This window comes from Echinops telfairi, unplaced genomic scaffold, assembly GCF_000313985.2.
Source record: "Echinops telfairi isolate 266 unplaced genomic scaffold, ASM31398v2 ScPeMD7_7468;HRSCAF=8506_1, whole genome shotgun sequence".
NCBI classification, from domain to species: Eukaryota; Metazoa; Chordata; class Mammalia; order Afrosoricida; family Tenrecidae; genus Echinops; species Echinops telfairi.
Genome location: NW_022111370.1, coordinates 4926865 through 4942738, shown reverse-complemented (window position 1 = coordinate 4942738; position 15874 = coordinate 4926865). Strand labels below are relative to the sequence as shown.

At 42.4% G+C, this 15874-nt stretch overlaps 1 pseudogene; it reads right to left on the bottom strand.

Moving 5' to 3' along the window:
* The window catches only part of LOC123521012, a 10095-nt pseudogene extending 1097 nt beyond the window's left edge, over positions 1-8998 (bottom strand).
* Positions 8999-15874: the final 6876 nt, after the last annotated feature.

Sequence of the window (15874 nt, the reverse complement as noted above, 5' to 3'; positions counted from 1 at the left end):
GGCACCATCAGCTTTCTTCACCACATTTGCTAATGCACCTGATTTGTCTCCAGTATCTTAATTGCTCTTCATTATCTTGTCACTGGCTGTCACAGGGAAACTCAGCATAGGTGATATAGGGAAGAGAGGGTGGAGGGTGAGATTAGATTGGAAGCTATGCAAATCCAGGATCTCCATAAATTAGTGGTCAAGTGTTAAGTGTGAACTGAGATTTGTGGTAGACTGGAAAAAATGACCTCTCAAGAGATGCGGTCCATCTCTATTCCCTGGCATCAAGGCTGGGTAGAGTCATGATTTTCATGCATGGGAAAGGAGCAAATGTAACACAGAGGGTCAAAAAGTATAGGATTATCATGCTCACTGGGACTTGTTCTTTCTTACTGTGTATGGAACCCTGAAACCACTATGTGAATGAGCTCAAGCCAGCCTTCTGGAGAGTGGAAAGCCACATGGATAAGCTCACAGGTAGCCCAGGCAACTCCCAGTCCACCCAGTAGCCAGGTCAGCTGATGGCAGAATCATGAGACCCTGCTGAGATCAGTCGAACACAGCTCAAAGTTGCTGATCTGTAGAAATGTGAGCTAAAGAAATCATTACTGTTTTAAGTCACTACATTTTGGGATAACTTGTTATGCGGACAATCTAACATATACAATCCCAGCCCTGCTACTTGATGGCTATGTTGTTGTTTATGTTAGGTGTCATTGACTTGATCTTGACTCAGAGAGACCCCGAGTACAACAGAATGAAACACTGCCTGAATCTGGGTCATCCTCACAAACTTTGCTCTGTTTGAGCCCATTCCTATCTCTACGATGTGCAGCCATTTAATTGGTGTGTGGGTGGGTGGGGGGGGGATTCCTCTTTTTGCTGGCCCTCTACTTTAACAAGCTGATGCCTTTGTTCAGGGATTGGCCTCTCCAAAGCATGTTGGACAAAGTCTTGCCCTCCTAAATTTGAGGACACACTCTAGCTATACATTTTCTTAGATAGAGTTGCTTGCTCTTTTGATAGTCCATGGTACTTTCAATGTTCTTTGGCAACACCATAATTATTTACTCTCTAAGACTCACTTTCCTTCTTTATGATGTCAGATAATAAAAATGCTTACATTACAGGACAATTAGGAAGATTAGATGGAGATGAAATGTTTTACATCCTGTTAAACAGAAACCCTGTACTTGGCACATGGGTAATTGCTCAATAAACATAACTATGATGCTGATGAGCAAGGATTTCAGCCTTCAATGGATTCAGTACTCAATGTAAAGAAAACCCAAATCCTCAAACTGGACCAATAGGTAACCTCATGATGAGTGGAGAAAAAATTGAATTTGTCAAGGATTTTGTCTTGCTTGGATCCAAAATCAATGGTCATGGAAGCAGCAATCAAAACATCACATAATTCATTGTATTGGGTAAATCTGTTGCACAATACCTCTTTAAAGGGTTGAAAACCAAGGATGTTTCTTTGAGGACTAATGTTCTCCTGACCAAAGTCAGAGTATTTTCAATGGCCTCATATGCATGTGAAAGGTGGACATTGAATGAGGAAGCCTGAAGAAAAATTGGTGCATTGGAATTGTGCTGGTAAGGAATATTGAAAGTACCATGGACTGCCAAAGGAACAAAATCATCTGTCTTGGAAGGAGTACACTCAGAATGCTCCTTAGAGGCAAGGATGGCTAGACTTCTCATATAATTCGGCATGTTGTCAGGGGAGACCAGTTCTTGGAGATGGACATCATGCTTGGTAAGGCTAAAAAGGACAGTGAAAAAGAGGAAGAATGTCACTGAGATGGATTGATATTGTGACTGCAACAACAGCTCAGACTTAGCGATTATGGGCATCATGAAGGACTGGATGGTGTTTTGTTTGGTTGTACATAGGGTCTCTGTGGCAGTTACATAATCGCCTGTCCACTTGTGAAGGGGTGGAGTCTAACCTGTCAATTAGGCTATAGCCAATGGGGCCTCCGTTGTGGGCTTGGCCTTCTCATGAGGATACTGGGAACTTTTGTATTCCTCCCTGGAGGCAGGAGACACTCTCTACTTTGTCTTCTGCTGACAAGACACATGGAGCTATGCTAGAGCCCTGGAGCTTGAGGAGCCCCATGGAGACCCCTGCCAGTGCTGAGATGCTTCTACGGCCACTGGATCCAGAAGACTTTTCACCTACTGGCCTGTGATCTTGCTGCATTTGGTGTCATTGCATGTTTTGCATGAGTCTGAAGAGGAATTTGTACACCGGTATTGGTCTTATGGGCTAATAGCAGACTTATGGACTTGATCTGGACTGGGCTGGGATGTTTACTCAATATTCAATTATTCTTGACATGAAGTTCTCACTCATCTCACTTACACACATATGAGTGTCTCCCTGGATTCGTCTCTGTAGTCATCCCAGACTAACAGTCTCTTTGAATTGGCACCTCCATGATGGCGCCCAAGGAACAACAACAACATGATGACATGAGGAGTTCCTGGGAGATGAAAATGGTGATGTACTAATGGAAACAATGAGAGTTCTAGCACACCCGAGGACTCTTAGAGAACAGCTTGTCAATCTGCTTTTCAACACCTAGATATTGGAACAGGTCTTCTCTGACATACATAGAGTCATGAGGAGTTGGAATCGACTAGGTGTCCCTGGTTCTTTTTCTTTTATTAGCTTTTATTTTAATCTTAATTTATTTCTGGGTTATCTTCTCCTTCTGTGCAACCTCCTCTTTTCGGTCTTTTTCCATTGAGGATCATCTCAATGTGGCCAGGGGAGCTTATGTGTGGGTTGATCCAACCATGAGCTTTGTAAGTCCTGCGGCCTGTTTTGGGGACTTCGTTCCCCTGGATGTGCTCAAAGATCAGAGAAACCACATCGAACCCCTTAACTTCAGCATTACTCTCTGCATTTTTAAGCATGGACAGCAAAAACTCAGCATTCATTTTGGGCCACCCACCCTGCGTCCAGTCCCATGGTTTGGCCTGGGCACACCTATCACCTCCACCATTGTAATGCCGGAAGGGCACACACTGCTTCTGGGAAGTGACAACTTTCAAATACTTGGTGGTTTTCCAGATATGCATACCCTTGATGGCCTGAGCATTTTTATGGGTCTTTTAAAAATGGACCAGAAGGTTTGACCCTCTTGATTTGCATGGTTTCCTGGGGTGTTCTGGGTCAAGAGTAGAGAACCATTTTGGCAGATGACCTCAGGTTGCTACAGGAAGGGGAAGAGCAGGGGTTCTGAGAGTGGTTCTCTTTCTTTTGCTTATCTTGAAGATGATCTCAGGCCTTTGCTGCTTGTCTGCTTTGTCTAGTTGTTGGCCATGTGGTTTATTGCAAAACTAGTGAAGAGGTGATTCCTTAACAGGGCATTATTAACATATGAAGAAGCTGACTTCATATCCCTGCTGGCACGAGGCAAATAAAGAAGGCAGATACTTCCTTCATTAATTTTTTTAGGAGTACGAAATTCTCTCCTAGGAAGCAGTCCACATGTAACTCAGCAATGCCAAAATGTCTGCTAAGGGAGGGATATTCTGTAGGTAGTCCGGCTCCACCAACAACCGTGATTCACGTGGAAGGAACATTTGCAGCAGAGTCACTGCGAGTAAGATGATGTCAGAGAGTGCAAGATAATAAATTGCTGAAACTCATCAGTTCACATAAAATCGACGTGCGCGGCCGTCTTCCAGATGCCTGATGGCGGTTCTTTAATATAACGAGTTGCCAACTCCTTTCTCTGGAGAACGATTGACAGATTGCAATGCAATCTGTTGATGTTCTTGACGGCGATACACAGTCCTTGCCACCACTGCTAAGGAGCTCACCGCGGAGGCTTTGCAGTGGGGACTGTGTTGGATGGCGCAGTCATTCCAGATTGGAATTCGAAAATGCAGGCTAGTCACTAAAGCTGGGGGTAGAGAGGGAGGGGGTCGGTTGAGAAGCTTCACAAAATAAACAGAAACTGGCTCAGAATATTACACAGAGGAGCCAGCAATTAAATTGCTTGTGTGTGTTTTACAGAACAAGATGTCTTCATGGGGACAAAGGAAAGCTGATGAAAATGAATTATAGGAGGATTAAAAGGCCATAAAACCTTGAGTTTATTGAAGCTTGCATTTTTAAGTCTTTGGGTAGGGCAAGGCTGGGGAGAGGAGTTCTTTTGAAACATGTAAGAAAGATCAGAAGAGGAAGAAAAAGCTTAAAAGTCATAAGGCTTGTTGGTAATATAATGTTTCTTTCCGTTGACATTTAGACCTTATTTTATTTAATCGGATTATAACACAGAACATACTCACAAAAGGTGATATGGTGCAATGATTAGGTTTCTGACTCAATCTTCCTGTATTCAAACCCACCCCAGTTTTAGAATTTGGAGAAAGTTTCTTTGCCTCTCTCAGCATGATGTATAAAACCGGACTTACCCTTCAGGTGTGTTTTGATGACTGCTTGAGTTTAACCAGGGCACATATTTAAAACACTGTTGATGTTAGCTATAGGAACATCTTGGAATAGGCAGCAGAGATTAAAAAAATAAAATCTCCTATCACCGAGAAAGTAATTACCATTCATATTTAGATGTATTTCATTTTAGAGTTCACATCTCTTTAAAAAGTTCCTAAATGTTTACTCCCCGCTCCCACTACCATGACTCGAATTTTACCTTGCAAGACTGGCTAGACCAGAGGATACACACTGGTACAGATAGGAACTGGAAACACAGGGAATCCAGGGCAGATGAGCCCTATAGGACCAGTGGTGTGAGTGGCGAAACAGGGAGGGTAAAGGGAGAATGGGTAGGAAAGAGGGAACCGATTACAAGGAACTATATGTGACCTCCTCCCTGGGAGACAGACAACCAAAAAGTGGGTGAAGGGAGACGTCGGACAGGGCAAGATATGACAAAATACCCATTTATAAACTATCAAGGGTTCATGAGGGAGGGGGGAGCGGGAAGGGAGGGGAAAATGAAATGTCAGGGGTTTAAGTGGAGAGAAAATGTTTTGAGAATGATGTACAAATGCGCTTTACACAATTGATGTGTGTATGGATTGCGATAACAGTTGTATGAGCCCCTAATAAAATGTTTTTTAAAAAATTATCAAGGGTTCATGATGGAGGGGGGAAAATGACAAGCTGATACCAAGGGCTCAAATAGAAAGAAAATGTTTTGAAAATGATGATGGCAACAAATGTACAAATGTGCTCGACACAACAGATGAATTGTGATATGAGTTGTACGTGCTTCCAATAAAATGATTAAAAAAAAAGTCTATTGGTGATCTCAGACAAACTGAGAGCTGGGAGATTGGCATCTCCATTACTTGGGAGAATTTCTTTAGGGGGAAATGGAATAGAAGCTCAGTGAATTCAAATGAAGACAGCTTCATATACTGTGATGGATACGTTTTAAAAACACACATTCAGAAGTTGCACTGAGAATGAACAGTGTGTTTTATAAAGCTGGTTTCATATAGCCAGTATTGAAAAATTTAGGTAACCTAATAATATTCAGCATAGGTGAATTCAAATTCACTGCTGTGGAATCAATTCTTCCTTTCCTTTTTTAATGAGGCAATACAATATTTTATTTTTACTTATTAATTTTTGCAACAGTTTTATTGGCATATAATTCACGTATACAATTCACTAGTTCAATCACATCAAGAAGAATTACACAATCATCACCACAATCAGTTTTAGAATATTTTATTCAGTCTTATACTCATTCCATATTAGCTCCCTATTTCTCCCCCACCTCACCTGCTTTACATTGAAGGAACCATTGATCCAATTACTGCCTCTATAGATTTACCTAACCTGGATTTTGTATTCAGAAAAACATTTAAAAAACAACCAACAGAACTAGCAAGAATAACAAAGTAAAACATAAAAACCTCAATTGTAAAGAAAACAGAAAATATAAAAACTAAAACAAATGTAAATAGATCATAAGGGAGATAGAATGATAGAGTGCTAAATTGTAACCTCACTGCATCTGCAACAATCCCCACTCCAATGAATTCTGTATGTTAGCAGGGCTTTTCAGATCCCTGGTCCATTGTCAGAGGGGATTTACCAGGATCCACATGTTTGTTTGTTTGTTTTTAACTGAAACAGCTTTAAAATGGGTCAAAAGGCGATAATAGCAACCCTATAAGACAGGGGTAGAACTGCCTCGGGAGTTTCTGAGACTACAAGTCTTTAGGGGAGTAGAAAGCCCTCACTTTCTCTTGAAGAACTAGTTGGTGTTTCAAATAGCTAACTTTGAGGTTAGCAGCCCAATTCGTAACCACTACACCACCTGAGCAAGTGAGAAAATGATATGTGTAAACACTGCTTTTAGTGTACAAATTGGTCAAATCTCTTGGAAGGGCTGTTTCAAAATGCCATTTGTCTATTTTAATGAGCCTTCGTGGTGTACTTGTTTCTGTGTTGGGTTGCTAACCCCAAAGTCAGCCTTCAAAACCACCAGCAGCAATTCAGGAGACAGCTAAGACCTTCTACTCCCAGAAAGATTTGCAGTCTCCCGAAACCCACAGGGGCAGTTCTCTTTGATCTTACAGGGTTGCTGTGAGTTGGAATTAACTCAATGTCAGTGAGTTTGGTGTTTGAGTTTTGGAATGTACATACTTTCAGACATGCCCAAGAATGCTGATGAGAACAGGTAATGTTTGCAATGGTAAAAGATTGGAATCAATTTAAATGTCCATTGAAGGGGGATAAAAATGATAAAGAATGATATTTGCATGATATGGAATCCAAGATAAACCTAACTGACATCCAGTTAATTATGACTCACAGGGATTGTATAGGACAGAGGAGAATGGCCTCTTTGGATTTCTGAGTCTATAAATCCATACAGGAGCAGACAGCCTCATCTTAATACAACGTGAAGTGGAATAAAAAACCAGTGCTTGCCTGCTAGTCAGGGAGGAGTGGGGGATGGAGACTCGGGGGATTTTGCTTTGCTGTTTGAGTTATCTTTAAGGAGAAGATAGTCACATAGGCTTGGTCAAATGATCAAATCAGCACACTTTGGAAAGTCCACTTACAAGTCAACAGAAGCAACATCTAGATATAAGGTGATGTTTTCTCAGCTCCAATTCAGAAGCTTAACTCTCTTCATCAAGGAGTATTGATTTATTGTGTACTTTTAAACGGGATCTGAATTTCTGGCTTTTTTTTTTTTTTGAAAGAGGGTGGGGTAGAGGGCTTGCAAGCCCTTATTTGGAAGTTGAGTACTATGTAAATTCTTCTCGGAGACATTCATTCAAGAGATAGGGTATTTCACAGCAGGGCTCTTGTCTTGCTAATTTGGCTTGACAATTTCTTTAAAAAATTTTCAGGAATTCACTACACCAGTGGTTCTCCAAGGGTGGTCCTAAAGAGCAGCCTCTGTGTCACCTGGGCCTGTTTTAGATGCCAAATCTCAGATAGCCGCTCAGCCCTTCTGGTGGCTTACATGAACACCAACGTGCAGATTCATTGTCTTAAAGAGCAGACACTTGGAGGGCAGGACTCAGTGTATTCTCTGGAGCCTAACTTAGGGCCAAAGTTAGAAGTGCCAACTCCCGGATCACAGAAGACTCATATTGACTCACTTCCTTCTCTCACAATGAAGTTGCAGGTTTTGTAGACCAAACCAAACTCACTACCATCTAGTCAATTCTGACTCATAGCCGGACTCTGCAGAAGCAGACTGCTTCATCTTTCTCCTGATGAATACCTGGCGGGCTTGAACTGCAAATATCTTGGTTTGCAACCTATGTCTAATGTTCCATGCTGCAGGACTCCTTCTCCAGGTCTAATCATTTGACAGGTCTTCTGTACCTCTTCCTACCAGGCCCCTTGCTCTTTCAAAAACCTCAGACCACTGGATTTTCTTGTCAGTTGCCACAGCTCCTCCTGGCCTAGTATTACCCATGCTTTTTCCATGTACACTGAACTTATTCTTCAAAAACTTAGAAATTAATTCCTCCAGCATCTAGAGTCTAAATTCTACCCCTGCCTTTGACATCATCCTTTTAAAACTCGCCATTATCACCCACCACTGGTCATGTCCAACACTGCAAAGAAGTTGATATGTAGCAATTCTCTAATTGTTTGATCTTTTCAGCTAGCAAAGCCAGATCCAATCTAGGAAATAAATTCTGCTGCATCAGCTATACTGTTTGACCTTGTTATTCAAAGTTATTAAATAACCACTAAAATCACTACATAATGGGACTGATTATATGAATGGGTGATTTCACTTGAGGCACACAAGTGATTTTATCATTTACAATTTTTAAAATTCCACATTTTGATGACTACTACTCAGATGTAGAAAATTATTTACCTGTCATATGCTAGGTGTTAAATATTTAGTAGTGAGTGATACAATAGATACACTCATAATTGAATTAAACTTTGTATCTTGAAATTTTAGTAGCCAAGATTATCATGAAAGAGGATATGTAGTTTCAGAAAGCTTAAAGTAGGATAAGGATATAGATTGGTATTTAGAAAGAGCATCCTAATTTTATTTAGCCTATACTAGTTTCCTAGAAGCAAGACATGATAAGCTATAAATTTGTATATCATTAAATAAGTTAAAGAAAACAAAACCAAAAACGGTAAGCCAGTCTGATTCAGCCCATCAGAACATGCATGTGATGGTTAGAGTCTATGTCAGTTTACTACTTCTGGGTTTACTACTTCTGGGTGAAGGCAGGGATGGAGCCCAACCGATCAAATAGGTTGCAGCCTGATGACACCTTGAGGGTGCGGCCTTTTGCATAAGAGAACTACCAAGTAGAGCTGAGTTCTCTTTGGCCCTTTGCCTCTGCTGGAGCTGGATCCTGCATCTGGTTCCTTGATCTGCTGTTGCATTGCCTGCCAATCCCGGGATCCCTCAGTGGACTACTGACAGTGGATCCATTAGACTGACCCCGGATCTGTATTACCTCCACATTTGCCAGGGTCTATTCCCAGCTGGAACTTCTCCATCATCTTGTATCCGGTTCATCAGCTTCCATGAGTCAGTAGGAACCTGACTCAAATCAGACGGGGCTTACATATTTCTACAACAGTATAAAGCATATCTCGATATAAATCTCTTTTGTATGTATAACACATATGAGTGTCACTGGTTTTCCTTCTCTAGAGAACCCACGCTAACACATTTGGTACCAGGAGTGGTTCCAGAGAAACAAAATTGTAAAGATGAGTTTTCTAAATTGGTTTTCAGTTATCATGAGGCCTAAAGGCACTGAGAATTCCATGTCTGTCTCTGTAAGTATGGATATGTTTGCCACTATTAGTAACGAGGGCACTGTTAATTCATGGTGTGAAGTGGCAGAGATAAGTGAGGCTTTGGGTGCTCATGGGTTTGATATCTTCCTACCATTTTGTCAGGATGAAAAGTAGAGGGAAGCTAGTTGGTTGGCACTTCTTATAATAGACAAACTGTTAAAGGTAACAGATGAACTCAGAGTTTTGGAAGCTATTCTCAGATGCAAAATAAATAACTTCAAAGCTCCTACTTGTGCCACAAAGAAAGTCATCTCTTCTAGTAACAGAACTAATGCAAAACCAAATCATAATCTTATCATGTGAGTAGCTGAATTACAGTACCAGCTTAATTCCGATCCTAGAAAGGTGTCTGGTATTAAAGTGGGAGCACTGATAGGAAAGACATGGGACTCTGAAACTTGGGGTGGGGAAGTATGAGCTGATGATCCACAAGATGGCTACATTGAGCCCAAGAATCCCTTGAGTGACTCCAGCCAGCAGCACTAATCTGACCATCTGAAGAGATAATCTGTTCTCAGTAAACCATTATCCTCACTCCATCCCCAACACTTGAGGTGATTAGACCATCTATGTATGCTGGTATACACTTGAGGTTGTATCTTAAGCATTGCATGTTCTCAGGAAACACCATTCCCACTCATTATTGCCTCTATACCTATAACTAGACTTAAGTCACAGAAGTCCCCAAAGGTGAAATCCAGATGGTGACTCAGAAAGAAGTGCACTATACTCCTAAAGAACTACCAGAATTTTCTAACATTTACCATCAGAAACCTGGAGAATATGTGTGGGAATGGCTATTAAGGGTGTGGGATAATGGTGCAAAAACACATAAACTTGTATCAACCTGAGTTTATCAGTATAGGCCCACAAAGTACAGTTTCTTTATTCAACGGAGAGGTTAGAAGAGGATCTAATAGATTACGTGGTTGGTTTGCTGAAGCTTGGGTTGTGAGGTGTCCTACACTAAGTCAAATAGAAGTATTAGACCTGCCTTGGTGTATCATAGAAGAAGGCATCCAAAGGCTTAGAGAAATTGCATGCTAGAGTGGATTTATCACACATCTTTGATGCAAACAATTAGAAACAAGTTTGTGAAGGGAACTCCAACATCTCTGAAGAGTCCTGTGATTGCTATTTTATGTCAACCCCCCTGTACGATCAAAGGGTTATACTGTCATTCTTTCTCCTACTTTTTTTTTTTTCTTTTCTCTCCTACTTTTTCCCAGGGGATTGGCAGCCTTTCACAAAAGTGACTATTCATTGGGGAAAAGGAAATAATAAGACATTGTGGTGATAGCTGGACACTGGCTCTGAATTGACATCAATCCCAGGTGACCCCAAACAATTTTAAGGCCCACTTGACAGAATGGAAGAATATGGAGGTGAGGTTCTTCTCATCACTGTGGGATCAGGGGTCCCTGAACCTATCCTGTAGCAATTTACCTGGTTCCAGAATGCGTTATTAGAATAGACATGTCCAGCAACTGGGAGAGCCCCCATATTGAATTCCTGAAATGTGGACTAAGGGCTTTTGTGGTAGGAAAACCCAAGTGGAAGACATTAGAACTGCCTCTGCCTAAGACAACACAAAGCCAAAAGCAATACTGAATTCCTGGAGGGATTTCAGAGATTAGTACCACCATCAAAGACTTGAAGGATGCAAGTGCAGTGATTCCCATCACATCCTCATTTACCTTGCCTATTTGGCTTGTGCAAAAATCAGATGGACCTTGTCAAATGATAGTGGTATATCATAAGCCACTAGGTGGTAACTCCCATTGTCACTGTTGGTGAGGTTTTGTTGTTTCAGAAAATTAATACCTCTCCTGGTACCTGGTATGCAGTTATTAATCTGGCCAATGCCTTTCCTCAATTCTGGTTTCAAAGGACCACCAAAAGCAGTTTGCCTTTAGTTGGCAAGGGCAACAATACACTTTCACAACTCTCCTTCAGAGTTATCAGTATAGGTGTTTCCTGTTTTCGATGCCATAATTTAGTCCACAGGGAATTTGGTCAACTTTCCCTTCCACAAATGTCCCACTGGTCCATTACTTTGATGAAATTATGCTGATGGGAACTAGTAAGGATGGAGCATCAATAACTTTAGACTTATTGGTAAACCATCTGTGTCCCTGAGGGTGGGAAATTAACCCAACAAAAATTCCGGCACCTTCCACATCAGTAAAATGTTCAGGGGTCAAGATATCCCAATTGAATTGAAAGACAAGTTGCTCATGTGGCCCATCCCACAACTACAAAGTAGGCACAAAACCTGGTGGGCCACTTGGGATTTTGGAGGCCACATATCCCTCCTTTGGGTGTGCTACTCCAGCCTATTAATCAAGTGACTCAATGAGCTGCCAGTTTTGAGTGAGGCCCAGAGCAAGAGGAGACTCTTCGACAGGTTCAGGCGGATATGCAAGCTTCTTTGCAACTGGGACCATGTGATCCCTCTCATCCAATGGTGCTTGAGGTGCCAGTGGCAGCTAGAGCTGCGGTTTGCAGTCTTTGGCCAACACCTATTGGCGAATCACAGCCTAGACCCTTAGGACTTTGGAGCAGAGCTCAGCCATCATCTGGAGACAACAACTCCCTTTTATAAACAGCTTTGGACCTGTTACTGGACCTTAGTAGAGATTGAACGCCTCGTGGGCCATCAAGTTAGTTACTATGTGGCCTGAGCTACCTATTATGGACTGGATGTCTTCTGACTCATAGAGTCATAATGCTGGATGTGCATAGCAGCATCCATCATTAAATGGAAGTTATATATGAGATCATGCTAGAGCAGCGCCTGAAGGTGCAAGCACGCTGCATGAAGAAGGGACCTAAACGCAAGGGTCTTCACTCGTATCTTCCTACATTCTGCCCCGATGGCCTCATGGCGTGTTCCTTGTGATCGGTTGACTGAGGAACAGAAAATGCGTGCCTGGTTTACTGATGGCTCTGCCCAAAATGCAAGCACCACTTGGAAGTGGAGAGCAGCAGCACCGCAGCCTCTTTCTGGGACATCCCTGAAGGACAGCGGGGAAGGGAAATCCTCCCAATGGGTAGAACTTTGAACTTTACACCTGGTCGTTCAGTTTGTTTGGAAGAAGAGAAGGCCAAATGTGTGACTGTATATTGATTCATGGGCTGTGACAATGGCTTGACTGGATGGTGAGGGACTTGGAAGGAATATGATTGGAAAATTGGTGACAAGGAAGTGTGGGAAAGAAGTATGTGGATAGATCTCTCTGAAAGGGGAAAAAAGTGATATTTGTGTCTCATGTGAATGCTCACCAAAGAGTTACCTCTGCAGAGGAAGACTTTAGCAACCAAGTGGATAGGACGACACGTTCTGTGGAAAAAAGTTCTCTTCTTTCCTCGGGCGCTTCTGTCCTGGCTGAATGGGCACGTGAACAAAGTGGCCATGGTGGTAGGGATGGAGATTATATGTGGGCTCAGTAACAGGGATTTCCACTCACAAAGGCTGATCTGGCTTCTGCCACTGCTGAATACCCCATCTCACAGTAGCAGATACCAACAGTGAATCCCAGATAGGGGAACAAGCCTTTGAGGGATCAACCAGCGACCTAGTGGCAGTTTGATTTCATAGGGCTACTTCTTTCATGGAAATGGCAGCATTTTGTTCTTCCTAAAATAGATATTTACTCTGGATATGGATTTCCTTTCCCTTCCTGCAATGCTTCTGTTTAAACTACCATTTGTGAATTTATAGAATGTCTCATCTGCTGACATGGTATGCTGGACAGCATCACTTCAGATCAAGGGACTCTCTTCACAGCAAATAAAGTGTGCTAATGAGCCCCTGCTCAAGGAATTCACTGGTCTTTATTTTAATTTTTTATTAAATACTTTTATTGGGGGTTCTTACATCTCTTATCACAATCCATACATTCATCCATTGTGTCAAGCACATTTGGATGTATGCTGCCATCATCATTTTCAAAGCATTTTCTTTCTACTTGAGCCCTTGATATAAGCTCCTCATTTTCCCCCTCCCTCATCCACCTGTCTGCTCTCTCTCTCTCATGAACCCTTGATAAGTTATAGATTATTATTTTCATATCTTACACCATCCATTATCTCCCTTCACTCACGTTTCCATTGCTCATACCCCTGGTGGGGGAGGGGGGTTAAGGTTATATGCTGATCCTTGTGATCAATTCACCCTTTCTCCCCCCACCTTCCCCTTACTCCTAGTATCCCTATTCTGATTGTTGACCCTGAGGGGTTTACCTATCCTGGATCCCCTGTGTGGTGGGCTCTTATCTGTAGCGGTGCACATGTTCTGGTCTAATCCGATTTGTAAGGTAGAATTGAGGTCATAATAGTGGTGGGGAGGAAGCATTAAAGAACTAGAGGAAAGTTGTGTGTTTCATTGGTGCTATACTGCACCCTGACTGGCTCATCTATTCCCTGTGACCCCTCTGTGAGAATATGTCCAATTGTCTACAGATGGGCATTGGGTCTCCATCTCCCCACACCCCTTCACCTTTGGTATGATTTTATTCTGGGTCTTAGATTTCTGATACCTGATCCCATTGACACCTCATGATCACACAGCTTCTTCCATGTGGGCTTTATTGCTTCTAAGCTAGATGGCTACCTGTTTATCTTCAAGACTTTAAGACACCAGATACTACATCTTTTGATAGCCAGGCACTTCACCACATTTGCTTATGCACCCAATTTTGTCTTCAGCGATCATGTCTGGAAGGTGAGCATCACAGAATGCTGGATTGTTAGAACCAAGCGGTCTTGTGTTGAGGGAGTACTTGAGTCAAGGCCTAATGTCCATCTGCAAACTTAATTCTTAACATATAGATATAAGTACATAGAGCTATTCATACATACATGCTTGTATCTAGACCTCTATAAGTGTCCTATGTCTCCTGAGTCTTTCCTCTATTTCCTTTCAATTTCCTCTTATCCCACCATCTTGTTCGGCCTGTATTCGGGTCTAGCAATTCCTCGCTGCTACACTGCCCTTGATCAAGCCCCACTAGGCATCCCATGGCCTTCTCTCCATTGGTTTTAATTCACTTGTTTTTCCCTTATCCCTGGGCTGGTTCCCCTTCCCCCTTCCTTTCTCCCACCACCCCTTCTCCCGTATCCCCCCGGAACCATTGGTCCCGTTCTTTTCATCTTCAAATTGTTTATCCCATCTGTCTTATCTAGATAGACATGCAGATACATTAATAAGCACAAAAAACAGGCAAAGCCAAGCAAAATAGAAAATTAAAACTAACAAAACAATAATAATTAAAAAAACAAAAAACAAAATAACAACAACAAAAAGAAACTCCCTGACAAAAATGGAAAAGCCTATAAAATAGTTCAAGGTCTGTCTGTTGGCCTCTCCGGGTGCCTTCCAGTCAAGTGTGATCAGTGCCACACTCTGTCTCCAAAGTCTAATTTTGGTATTCCCCCAAATAGGGGATTTCATCACTTTTCACCCCTTAGTGGTCTGTTATGTGCCCTTAGTGTTTCACCCAAGTGTGATGGTTCAGATTGCACAATTCTTGCACTGTGTCTCCAGTGTTGTCCCCCATGGCACTATGGTTCAGAGAAGGTCGTTGTGTCTCCTGGTGGGGCTAGCCCTATGGTCTTCTCTGTGCATTGTCTGCTCTGAGCAAGAACATCGTCCTTGGGGCTTGGTGGGCCAGGATGTGTTCCCCTCCTCTCCATTCCTCTTCGTTTCTCTTGTGTGTTCTAATCAGACATGCCACCTTCCCCAAGCTGTAGCTCCAGTGATGTCTTCTGAGGTACATTCTTCTTGGTGGGGGGTGGTGGGGGGTGATAGGACGGCGGCAGTGTCCACATAGTTGGGATTAAGGCCAGCCCCACAGACCTCTCTATTGGTTCCCTGGTACATGCTGGTGTGTTGTATTCACATCTTGGTGCATTGGTTTGAAGCCTGGTCTCTCTCTCCTTCTCCTGGGGAGATATAAACAATACCCTCCTCTTGGATGAGTCAGTGCTCTGCTTTCCCCCCTCCACCCCCATGTCTTTTTTTCTCTCTCTCTTCCTTTCCCCATCCTATTTAGTTGGCTACTGTATGTATCCCTGGATGGGTTTGGCCCCTGCCATAATACCTGGACCTCACCCCAGGAATGTATGTATACAGTAACTTTTCCCCTATGCCACAATTTTCTAAAAGCTTACCTCAGTGGACTCAATTTGCACTTGTCCTTTTGTGCTTGACTTACTTCACTTAGCATGATTTCCTCCAGGTTTCCCCATACAGCAACCTTCTTCTTACATTCATCACTGCTTTTTAGGGATGCATAGTACTCAACTGTATGTATGTCCCACAGTTTTTTGATCCATTCTTCTGTTGATGGAAATTTGGGTTGTTTCCAACTCCTTGCAATTGTGAACTGTGCCACAATGAACATTGGAGCATGGATGTCTGGTCATGGTTTGTTTCTTGCCTCTTCTGGGTATATGCCCAGTAGGAGGATTGCTGGGTTGTATGGTAACTCAATTTCCATCTGTTTAAGATATCACCAAATAGATTTTCATAATGGCTGTACATACCTACAGGTCCACCAACAGTGGATA